Source organism: Pseudorasbora parva, chromosome 1, assembly GCF_024679245.1.
Source record: "Pseudorasbora parva isolate DD20220531a chromosome 1, ASM2467924v1, whole genome shotgun sequence".
NCBI lineage: Eukaryota > Metazoa > Chordata > Actinopteri > Cypriniformes > Gobionidae > Pseudorasbora > Pseudorasbora parva.
The window spans coordinates 209790-222506 of NC_090172.1; the positions used below are offsets into that span (position 1 = coordinate 209790).

The window sequence follows — 12717 nt, forward strand, 5'->3', positions numbered from 1 at the left end:
TTTTCTGTTTTAAAATTTTAAAAAGCCCAGCTTCATCAGAATGATATGAAACTTGGTGACTTTTTTAGCATTAGGTATGTAAACACACAAAAAAATTGGGGTCATGATTCGAGCATGCTAATTGGTCATTAAAAAAAAAGTAACGTTCATTGTCTTCGGTCATAAATGACCGACCATAGGAAATGAATAGGAAATCGGCAAAAATACAAAAATTCTCTGAATATTTGTGTGTACAATCTACAAATCGGCCACAATGCTGAAAAAAAGTACACAGCAGTAAAGGGGTGACACTAAAACATCAGGAGTGTGATACTGACACATCCACTCACACACGCACACTTACACACACACACACACACACCTATGAAAAATTTAACCTATGAACCACATTAAAAAATCACAGCTTCATCTGAAAATTATAAAACTTGGTGACTTTTCTAGCATTAGGTATGTAAACACACACAAAAAAATTAGGGCATTATGCGGGCATGCTGAGTGGTCATAAAAAAATTACTTCCACTTGTGCTCTTTGGTCAAAAATGACCCCTATATGAAATGAATGGGAAATCTGCAAAAACACAAATATTTGCAGGATATTTGTGTGTACAATCTACAAATCGGCCACAATGCTGAAAAAAAGTACACAGCAGTAAAGGGGTGACACTAAAACATCAGGAGTGTGATATTGACACATCCACTCACACACACACACACTTAAGCCCTATTCGGACTGGGTTAGTTTAACATGGGGACATGGGGGTAAAGTAATTATTACCAGAGGTTCTCGGTGATTTTAGTCCCGTCCGAATGTGCCATCTCAGTAATCATTACGGACAATGTCAGTAAAGATTACCGAGACTTTTACCTTCTGTAAAAAGGTCCGGAAAAATGACCTCAGGTAAAACTAATCCCGTTCGAATAGACCTGCTGTAAAAATGTGAGGTAAAACTCTGTCATTTCCTGTTTAAAAGTAAAAAACAAAAGCGCATTTTGCGACCTTGGAGGCGCTTGAAGCATTCGGTTGTGTTGTAGGTGGTGGGACAGATCTGTGGCGAGTGTCCAGTATTATCCGCATATCATTTAAAGCAAAAAGAAGATCAAAAGCACTTATTAGAGGCACAACACATTTTAGCTCTAGGAAAGTGTCTATTACCAACATAATCCAATCAGAATCGTTAGACTGGACCTAACTGTTTATTAAAACACACAGATATATATTGGAGACGGAGTTCAGACTGGCGCTCAGGTTGTGTTTGCTCACGTTATAACGGTAACGTCATACGCACATGACGTCAAGGAGGTGCGTAAAGCGAGTTACTCCTCCCACTTCTGCTAGTTTTACTGAGATGTCTTTCCCCTGGCCATTAATATTACAGACGTCCTGAGGTAAAATGACTTTACCCCCATGTTAATCTAATCCCGTCCGAATAGGGCTTTATACACACACATGAAAAACTGAACCTATGAACCACATTTTGAATTATTAAAAATCACATCTTCGTCAGAATGACATGAAACTTGGTGACTTTTCTAACATTAGGTATGTAAACACACAAAAAAATTGAGGGCATGATTCGAGCATGCTAAGTGGTTGTAAAAAAAATACTCCCACTTGCCATAGGAAATGAATGGGAAATCTGCAAAAACACAAATTCACAGAAAAGAAAAAAAAGAAAAAAAAAGAGAAAAAAAAAAATCACCATTTCTAAAAAAAAGTAATAATATAAAAATAGTATTTGATTATTTTTATATATTTATTCAAATCCAGCTAAAAAAAATATTAAATGTGTTGAAAAGTGAACTTGGGAATTCACAAGCCCCTCCATAGAGACCTCTAGTGGATTACACCCATGGCTGCATAATTTCCTAAATAATTCCAAAAGAGGGCGCTAATCTGTCTTCAATTTTTTTTTTTTTTTGAAGGCCTAGTCTCTATTTTAACCTTAAATACTGCAAATAAAAAAAAAATATATATATATATATATATATATATATATATATATATATATATATATATATATATATATATATATATATATATATTTAAAAAATAAATATTTTATAATTTTAAATGGCAAAAATAGACAATAATTATTGCATAAATATTAAAAAATACCATCAAATCATCTCAAAATACAAAATTAAAAAGAAAAAATATTATTGAAGAAAAATAAATTGCATTGGTTTGACTGGGGTGGAGAAGTTTAATTTTTAGGTGTCCGGTCACTTATGACCGGGAAGACAACCAATGTAACCCCTAAACGAGGAGCACCAGAGGGTTAAAAGTGAAATAAATCCACACTTCAGAGCCGCTTACCGGGCTTCCATGGCTAAAAGAACAAGCGGGGGCGCAAGCACCGGAAATCAGGTGGCCATGGTAACCAAAACTTGCGTGCTTGGAACCGATGATCGGAACCGAAAATAAATTTTCTAAACGATTCCAATGGAATCGTTATTTTTTTAAACGGTTCCAAGTTGGAACCGGTTCTCCATGCCCAACCCTACTCTTAACTGATTATTGAAGAACACGTCAACATGATAACTAATCCTCACCTGGTTGCGGACGCCGCCGCGTTCAATGAGACGACACGCGAGGGGCGGGGGAACAAAAGCACAGAGAAGCCAAACAAGCAAAGTGGCAGAATCAGCATGCAATATAAACAATATATACGATATGTCCAAATCCATATCGAGTTTAAAAAAATATCTCAATATATTTTAAATATCGAGATATCGCCCAGCCCTAAGAGCAGTGACGGCTACTGGCCCTTTAAGAGCTAATGCAGGGATGTGTGTGGTCTTTCTCGACTGTATGAAGATCTCTTCAGGCATATTCAGACTATATCTGCCAGAACACTCATCAAGATGGACATGCTGACACACTTCTGCTGTGAGTTTGTCCATTTAAGCGCAAGTTTTGCTCTACAAGCGGGTTATGGCTGCTCATGTTCGGACATACGGCAGCACTCATGCAATAAAGTGTACAAAGAGGTGTATAAACCGTATACTACTATTATTATTTCCCCGCCACAACTCAAAATCAGCCACATTTGGCTGGTGCTAACTTCCATCCCCGTTTACAACACACACTGCATATGCTTTCTGGATAAGTAAATGTTTTACTGCCAAGTGAGCGAGCGATTTACTGAAGGAGAAGCACACGAACAGGCCTAACGCCGAGCCCTGCAGACGTGTAGAGATATATTTAATACTTTTACACTTACAGGCACAGTATGGGAAAATAGTAGCAAACCCAAACGCTGTGACCTCGCGTCAAATGTTTTTATTGGTTTATTAAGTACAAACAGGCGAGTTATGAAATATTGAGTGCGAGGGATATGTTCACTTCACACATAAAGCTTTTGGAATGAGACGGCCACCTGTAGTAGCGTTTAGCCCACTGTATAATAGCCTAACTTAGAGATCACTTCTTTTTTTTTCAACCGACAACTTTGATCGGTTAATGTTGATACGGTCAGCCATCGGCCAAACGGTCATCGGTTAACATCCCTAGGCAGGTGTTAACTTTACCAACAGTCTTGCTTGAAAAAAAGGTTCTAAATAAAATAAAAATGTAGTCCATACTACCTTTATTTGTTTTGTATATCATTTCAAACTGCATTTCCACATTGCAATTTTGTATAGACTATTCAGAAACTGAATTAACAGAAAAAACTGCTATATCGTTATCGGGATATCAAATGAGCTATATCGGGATATGAATTTTTGGCCATATCGCCCAGCCCTACAACGCAGTAAAATTCAAATAGTATTTTTAGCTTTCGAATGTTAATTACAGAGAGAATATTCGACGATTCGAATATTCGTGCACACCCCTAGAAAATAGCATTGATACACAATTGCTTTCTAAATGTGCCATCTAAAAGAAATGTAAATTTTAAAACAAGATACATTTCTAGTTTTGGTTCAAAAAAATGTTTGGCCTTTGAAAATGTGCACCAGTTTACTCAGAGCCACATTGAGATCTTCGGGAATTAATGAGCCTTAACAATTAAGGAAACAAAAGTAAAAAGTGTTTTATGATTCTAAAAGGACATAAAGTTCTTCAAAATGAGTTACAGGTGAGCAAACTTTGATCAAACACAAGTGCTTTTCCCATTTCTGGACGCTCACTGTTGGTTTATACTGCCTCAAGAGAGCTAAAGTCATCAGATTAACCTGATAAACCTGCACATCTCTGTGGGAATACATTACAATAATGAGAAGCGATCTTTATAAAGCCAGTTTACACCCGTCAAAATCCCCTTACTACAAAATATTAAATTACTCAGTAAATATACATCCGTCACATTAAACATCTTTTTTTCTTACTTCTTCAGAAACAAAATTAACAAAATCTGGGAAATTGTCTTAAATTTGACAGATTTTTACACAGAATGACCAACATGTGTTCGTCTGAGAACCTTTTATACACATATTTTCCCTCATTTTCTTTTCCAGAAGTTGGCAACCCTACATGTGGGTTCATAGAGTTTGTGCTTGACTGAGAAAATGAATGTAAAGATGGATCCGTGTTGAGCTAAATTAATAATAACTGAGTTTAGCTCACGGGCAGAAAACTGGCCCACAGCAGCGCCATCTCGCGGCCGAACAGCGGAACTTTAACCTTTTATTTTGCCTTTAAAAGACTTCAAACTTTAACATCTCTCGCTTTTAAATGACATGAAGTAGCTTTTCATCGTTTGATGAATCACGTGACTTAAGTTTGATTCATAATTCAGCGTTTGGAAACATCAACACAACAGATATAGACGCCAATCAAAGCCCAACTAACAAAACCGCAGATAATAAACTATAAAACATCGGGTAAATGGCGATATACACGCGTTAACTCGGCTAAATACTAGCAAACGACGACAAACTCGGTGTGTATAACGCGGACACTGAACCATGACTTCCCTCAGAAACAACACGCTGATATAAAGCCAGTGTCGGTTATGAAGACATTACTGATGCCTGGTTAAACAGACTACATCTCACTAAGGGAAAACACGCTTATACATCATAAAACAGAGCACATAAATCGCCTTTCTTACCTGAGTTCGGTTTATAAATCACCTGTGTGTGCACTGATGATCCGCACGCACGCGCGTTAAGGTGGCGATGGCGGGAATCCGCGACTCTAAGAAGACTGGCGTGGGAATGAGCCAATCATGGGGGCTCGTTACGATGCACTAACACGCTATTGGACGATGTGGAGCAGGAGGGCGGGACCTCAGCGAGCCAGCAGGTGCGGCCGATCACAATAAGTCACAATTAAAATAACAAAATGACACCTTTATAATTTCCTTAACAAGTACTATTAACACTTCAAAAAGGGCTAATGCATGCTAGTGCACTCACTGCAGACACAATCTAAGTGAATGAGGTATTTTTTTAGTTTTTTGTTAAACTTACTTGATAAATAGTTCAAGATAAATAAATCCTGTGAATGTAGAAGAAAAATATATTTTTACCATCTGACAACACGTGATCTTGGTTTTGCCACCTGTAGCCTCCTCATCGTGAATAACTATAGGGGTTTATTTGGTCGTGAAAAATTAAGGTTAATAAAGGAAAGCCCCAATGTGTCACATTTGTTATTACAAAATATGAATTGCTCTGCTGTTGTACAAACAAAACCCTTACATGTTTGTGTTTAATTTGTCCATTAAATAAATACATTTACCAATGAAAGTGTGACAGTAAAATATAATATGAGCTTATATGATTCAAGGAGATCTAATGTAGGCATACTCTCTCCACACATAATGAATAATGACATTGTGTGATATGATCATTAAATGTGCTTATGATAATGCCTGTGTACGACAGAAAACTGATAAAGTTTTGAATTATTTTTATTAAGACATAAAATCTGTTTCACAGTGTTGGGCTGAGTATGTTTCTCCTCATAGACAGTATAGCTCCCCATTTATCTATTGTTTAAAGCGTACACATGGGAAGCTATAAACTCAAATATGCCCAGATAGGGAAAGGCCATTACTCTTTTTTATTACTTTAAATACAAACTCCAACACCCTATCCCCTAACACCAAATTACCCAAACAAAGTGCAAATATTTTACCAAAAAAGACACAACAAAAACTAAATACATTTTGGTTATCTGAATGTAATGTCTTGATTAACTTTTAAAGTACAGCTCTCTCCTCACAAACCCATCAACGCGACCGACTGAGCCAGCGGAGACTCGATATATAACGAGTGTATATGAATAAATCACAGAAATCCAGTGCTGTATGGGCACTGCTCATGATAGAGGTTGTTTTAAGATGATTACAGACATAATTTAAATATTTAGCAGGAAAAAGAAACCGATCAGTTATCCAGATAGAGCGACCACTTGATGTGCACTGCAAAAAATGCTCTTCTTACTCAGTATTTTTGTCTTGTCTCTAGTCCAAACATCTAAACATTCTTAAAACAAGAAGTATTTACTAGACAGGCAAAAGTAATTGTCTTGTTTTGGGGAAAATAACTCAAAATGAAGAGAGTTTTTGCTTAAAATAAGATAAATAATCTGCCGATGGGGTGAGAAAAATAATCTAGTTTTCTGTTTGAATTAAGATTACAGTATTGAGCGTAAGGAATAATCTACTCACTGCTGGGAACTGGGATAAAGTGTCGTTAGATAAAGCAAGAGATATTATGAAATTACTTATTTTGGAATAAATGCAGTTACACAACAAAAGAAAATAAACACATCGCAAAATCAATATGAGTTAATATGATTAAAATGAGGTAAATCATACAGCACAATTCAAATATAATCACACTAAATATTATCAAATATGATTTGGCAAAGATTGCCGTGTTCTTGTACAGTCTGTCTGTTTTATCCTCTGAAAGACAGCATTCGATCCTCCATGATCTCTGCAGAGAAAAGGAATAAAATCTGTCACCATCTACAAAACCCGATTTCAAAAAAGTTGGGACTCTGTACAAATTGTGAATAAAAAAGGAATGCAATAATTTACAAATTCATAAACTTATATTTTATTCACAATAGAATATAGATAACATATCAAATGATGAAAGTGAGACATTTTGAAATGTCATGCCAAATATTGGCTCATTTTGGATTTCATGAGAGCTACACATTCCAAAAAAGTTGGGACAGGGAGCAATAAGAGGCCGGAAAATATAAATGTTCACATAAGGAACAGCTGGAGGACCAATCTGAAACTTATTAGGTCAATTGGCAACATGATGGGGTATAAAAGAGCCTCTCAGAGTGGCAGTGTCTCTCAGAAGGCAAGATGGGCAGAGGATCACCAATTCCCCCAATGCTGCGGCGGACAATAGAGGAGCAATATCAGAAAGGAGATTCTCTGAGGAACACTGCAAAGAGTTTGAAGTTATCGTCATCTACAGCGCATAATATCATCCAAAGATTCAGAGAATCTGGAGCAATCTCTGAGCGTAAGGGTCAAGGGTCAAAACCAAACCGGAGGGCCGTGATCTTCAGCCCTTAGACGGCACTGCATCACACACAGGAATGCTACTGTAATGGACATCACAACATGGGCTCAGGAATACTTCCAGAAAACATTGGTGAACACAATCCACCGCGCCATTCGCCGTCGCCGGCTAAAACTCTACAGGTCAAAGAAGAAGCCATATCTAAACATGATCCAGAAGCGCAGGCGTCTCCTCTGGGCCAATGCTCGTTTAAAATGGACTGTGGCAAAGTGGAAAACTGTTCTGGGGTCAGACGAATCAACATCTGAAGATCTTTTTGGGAAACTGGGACGTCATCCGGACTAAAGCGGACAAGGACAACCCAAGTTGTTCTCAGCGCTCAGTTCAGAAGCTGATCTCTGATGGTCTGGGGTTCATGAGTGTGTGTGGCATGGGCAGCTTACACATCTGGAAAGGCCATCAATGCTGAAAGGTCTATCCAAGTTCTAGAGCAACATCTGCTCCATCCAAACGGCGTCTCTTTCAGGGAAGACCTTGCATTCTCCAACATGACAATGCCAGACCACACACTGCATCAATTACAGCATCATGGCTGCGCAGAAGAAGGATCCGGCACTGAAATGGCCAGCCTGCAGTCCAGATCTTTCACCATTAGAAAACATTTGGCGCATCATAAAGAGGAAGATGCGATAAAGAAGACCTAAGACAGTTGAGCAGCTAGAAGCCTGTATTAGACAAGAATGGGACAACATTCCTATTCCTAAACTTGAGCAGCTCGTCTCCTCAGTGCCCAGACGTTTGCAGACTGATATAAACAGAAGAGGGGATGACACACAGGGGGAAACATGGCCACGGCACAACTTTACTGAGATGTGTTGATGCCATGAAATTTAAATGCAACTTATTTTTCTCCAATGAAATGAAATGATACATTTTCTCAGTTTAAACATTTGATATGTCATCTCTGTTGTATTCTGAATAAAATATTGACATTTGAAACTTCCACATCATTACAATCTGTTTATATTCACAATTTGTACAGTGTCCCAACTTTGTATTTGTCATTTATAAAAAGCAAAGTCTGCTCTTATTCTTGCAGTTTTTAGCCCTTTCAAAGTGCATGGCTTGTGTGTGTGGCTTACCTGAGGAACACATGGCCCCAGGATGCACTATGGGAAGAAGGCGAGCCGGCGGAAGTTAAGTTAACTTCCATTGAGAGCAAAACCAGCGGTGGAATAACACAGAAAACTACCCACACTCCACTCTAAATCAGCTGACCAACCAAACTCTGCTTCAGGAAGATCACAACGGCCTTGTTAAATCACGAGGCAGAAACTATGTTTTCAAATCCAAATTTGTTCACCAGCCGTGATAAGCACATCCTCCACAGATGTAGCACCTGACTCCATGACGGAGCGAAAGAGAGGAGTTCCACCCGCTCGGCTGAGCCTCCATGCTCACACTCCGCCACGAGGCTAAACGAGAGAAAGAAAAAATCCCTGCTCCATCATGGAGGACTCCAGCTCCGCCTGCTCCATCATGGAGGACTCCAGCTCTGCCTGCTCCATCATGGAGGTCTCCAGCTCCACCTGCTCCATCATGGAGGTCTCCAGCTCCACCTGCTCCATCATGGAGGACTCCAGCTCCGCCTGCTCCATCATGGAGGACTCCAGCTCCGCCTGCTTCATCATGGAGGACTCCAGCTCCGCCTGCTCCATCATGGAGGACTCCAGCTCCGCGTGCTCCATCATGGAGGACTCCAGCTTCGCCTGCTCCATCATGGAGGACTCCAGCTCCGCCTGCTCCAACATGGAGGACTCCAGCTCCGCCTGCTCCATCATGGAGGTCTCTAGCTCCGTCTGCTTCATCATGGAGGACTCCAGCTCCGCCTGCTCCATCATGGAGGACTCCAGCTCCGCCTGCTCCATCATGGAGGTCTCCAGCTCCGCCTGCTCCATCATGGAGGACTCCAGCTCCGCCTGCTCCATCATGGAGGACTCCAGCTCCGTCTGCTTCATCATGGAGGACTCCAGCTCTGCCTGCTTCATCATGGAGGACTTCAGCTCCGCCTGCTCCATCATGGAGGACTCCAGCTCCACCTGCTCCATCATGGAGGACTGCAGCTTCGTCTGCTTCATCATGGAGGTCTCCAGCTCCGCCTGCTCTATCATGAAGGACTCCAGCTCTGCCTGCTCCGTCATGGAGGACTCCAGCTCCGTCTGCTTCATCATGGAGGACTCCAGCTCCGCCTGCTCCATCATGGAGGTCTCCAGCTCCGCCTGCTCCATCATGGAGGACTCCAGCTCCACCTGCTCCATCATGAAGGACTCCAGCTCTGCCTGCTCCGTCATGGAGGACTCCAGCTCCGCCTGCTCCATCATGGAGGACTCCAGCTCTGCCTGCTCCATCATGGAGGTCTCCAGCTCCGCCTGCTCCATCATGGAGGACTCCAGCTCCGCCTGCTCCATCATGGAGGACTCCAGCTTCGCCTGCTCCATCATGGAGGACTCCAGCTCCGCCTGCTCCAACATGGAGGACTCCAGCTCCGCCTGCTCCATCATGGAGGTCTCTAGCTCCGTCTGCTTCATCATGGAGGACTCCAGCTCCGCCTGCTCCATCATGGAGGACTCCAGCTCCGCCTGCTCCATCATGGAGGTCTCCAGCTCCGCCTGCTCCATCATGGAGGACTCCAGCTCCGCCTGCTCCATCATGGAGGACTCCAGCTCCGTCTGCTTCATCATGGAGGACTCCAGCTCTGCCTGCTTCATCATGGAGGACTTCAGCTCCGCCTGCTCCATCATGGAGGACTCCAGCTCCACCTGCTCCATCATGGAGGACTGCAGCTTCGTCTGCTTCATCATGGAGGTCTCCAGCTCCGCCTGCTCTATCATGAAGGACTCCAGCTCTGCCTGCTCCGTCATGGAGGACTCCAGCTCCGTCTGCTTCATCATGGAGGACTCCAGCTCCGCCTGCTCCATCATGGAGGTCTCCAGCTCCGCCTGCTCCATCATGGAGGACTCCAGCTCCACCTGCTCCATCATGAAGGACTCCAGCTCTGCCTGCTCCGTCATGGAGGACTCCAGCTCCGCCTGCTCCATCATGGAGGACTCCAGCTCCGCCTGCTCCATCATGGAGGTCTCCAGCTCCGCCTGCTCCATCATGGAGGACTCCAGCTCCGCCTGCTCCATCATGGAGGACTCCAGCTCCGCCTGCTCCATCATGGAGGTCTCCAGCTCCGCCTGCTCCATCATGGAGGTCTCCAGCTCCGCCTGCTCCATCATGGAGGTCTCCAGCTCTGCCTGCTCCATCATGGAGGTCTCCAGCTCCGCCTGCTCCATCATGGAGGTCTCCAGCTCCGCCTGCTCCATCATGGAGGTCTCCAGCTCCGTCTGCTTCATCATGGAGGTCTCCAGCTCCGCCTGCTCCACCATGAAGGACTCCAGCTCTGCCTGCTCCACCATGAAGGACTCCAGCTCCACCTGCTCCATCATGGAGGTCTCCAGCTCCGCCTGCTCCATCATGGAGGTCTCCAGCTCCGCCTGCTCCATCATGGAGGTCTCCAGCTCTGCCTGCTCCATCATGGAGGTCTCCAGCTCCGCCTGCTCCATCATGGAGGTCTCCAGCTCCGCCTGCTCCATCATGGAGGTCTCCAGCTCCGTCTGCTTCATCATGGAGGTCTCCAGCTCCGCCTGCTCCACCATGAAGGACTCCAGCTCTGCCTGCTCCACCATGAAGGACTCCAGCTCCACCTGCTCCATCATGGAGGTCTCCAGCTCCGCCTGCTCCATCATGGAGGTCTCCAGCTCCGCCTGCTCCATCATGGAGGTCTCCAGCTCTGCCTGCTCCATCATGGAGGTCTCCAGCTCCGCCTGCTCCATCATGGAGGTCTCCAGCTCTGCCTGCTCCATCATGGAGGTCTCCAGCTCCGCCTGCTCCATCATGGAGGTCTCCAGCTCTGCCTGCTCCATCATGGAGGTCTCCAGCTCCGCCTGCTCCATCATGGAGGTCTCCAGCTCCGCCTGCTCCATCATGGAGGTCTCCAGCTCCGTCTGCTTCATCATGGAGGTCTCCAGCTCCGCCTGCTCCACCATGAAGGACTCCAGCTCTGCCTGCTCCACCATGAAGGACTCCAGCTCCACCTGCTCCATCATGGAGGACTCCAGCTGCCTTTATTGGCTCTTCTTTAGAGCATCTGGAATACACTCCTTAAAGGAGGATCGGTCACATACACTTTTAAATAATCCTGGCAGCATTTGCATCATCACCCCTCCTCTTCCCTGCTGCCAGTGACATCATATCGGCTCAAATGGTATACAATTATTTATTATTTTATAAGAACAAAAATCAACTAGGATTATAGATTTTCCTACTGTGGTCAACACCCTTCACACACAGTTTATTTCTTTTTGTGTGCGTATGTTTTATTAGAATCACTTTTACACACATATGAGAAATTTTCCCTGGATCAAATGTAGGACGGTTTCTACACAACATTTTCAACATGAGGCCTTAAAAATTCCTGTACAAATAACCATCTTTAAGTTAATAAGAAGGGATTTATAATTTGGCAGAAAGGACGCTTGTTTCAGAGAACTCTTATCTGTGACCCTCTGTATACTTATAATAAGAACGTTTCAAAATATGAATAAAATTCTCTCATTTCCTGTGAATTAACTCAAGCACAAGTTTTATCCCAGAGGGCCCAATTACTGTCTGATAGTGTTCATGTCTGATGTTTAATCTCTACATTTGATATTTGCTCTTAATATAATGAACTTAATAAAGGCAAACTATTCTGTGATTGTGCTTTCAGTAAAAACACTTATCAACGTGAGTACATACGTTCATAGATCTTTTTATTGTTTCTTCCATTCGTTCTTCAAGACCTTTATTCATTCAGTACAATTACCAGGTTGAATTAAATTACATGAAAATGTTCTTCACAATTCTATCTAATGTCACACCATGTCCACGTTCTCTCCTCAGCTGCACAGAAGAATAAAATAATGAAGCACCGTAGAGAGAACCTACTCAGAAAGAGAGCCGTGAACTCAAGTTTCTTACAGAAAAAAATATATAAATTAAAAACAACAACAACAACACAGAAGGTCTGAGAGCCAAAGGAGCTATAGATTTAGCCACCGATAGTTGTGGATTAACCTAACACGTGCTGCTGGTTTTCTAGAGCACTACCTGTACAAACTCTCCCCAGTTTATTTACTCTAGTTTGGATTGTAAACACTGAAGCAGCAAAGATAATCATAGTGCATACTG

General features: G+C 42.7%; 1 protein-coding gene across 1 annotated transcript in view; it reads right to left on the reverse strand.

Annotated features, from left to right (window-relative positions):
- LOC137078818 (ELAV-like protein 2) overlaps positions 1–5153 on the reverse strand; it is a 41155-nt gene extending 36002 nt beyond the window's left edge. The window contains exon 1 of the mRNA XM_067446563.1: positions 5058–5153. The gene's annotated coding sequence lies outside the window, so the exon portion shown is untranslated. The remainder of the gene's footprint in view (positions 1–5057) is intronic.
- Positions 5154–12717: the final 7564 nt, after the last annotated feature.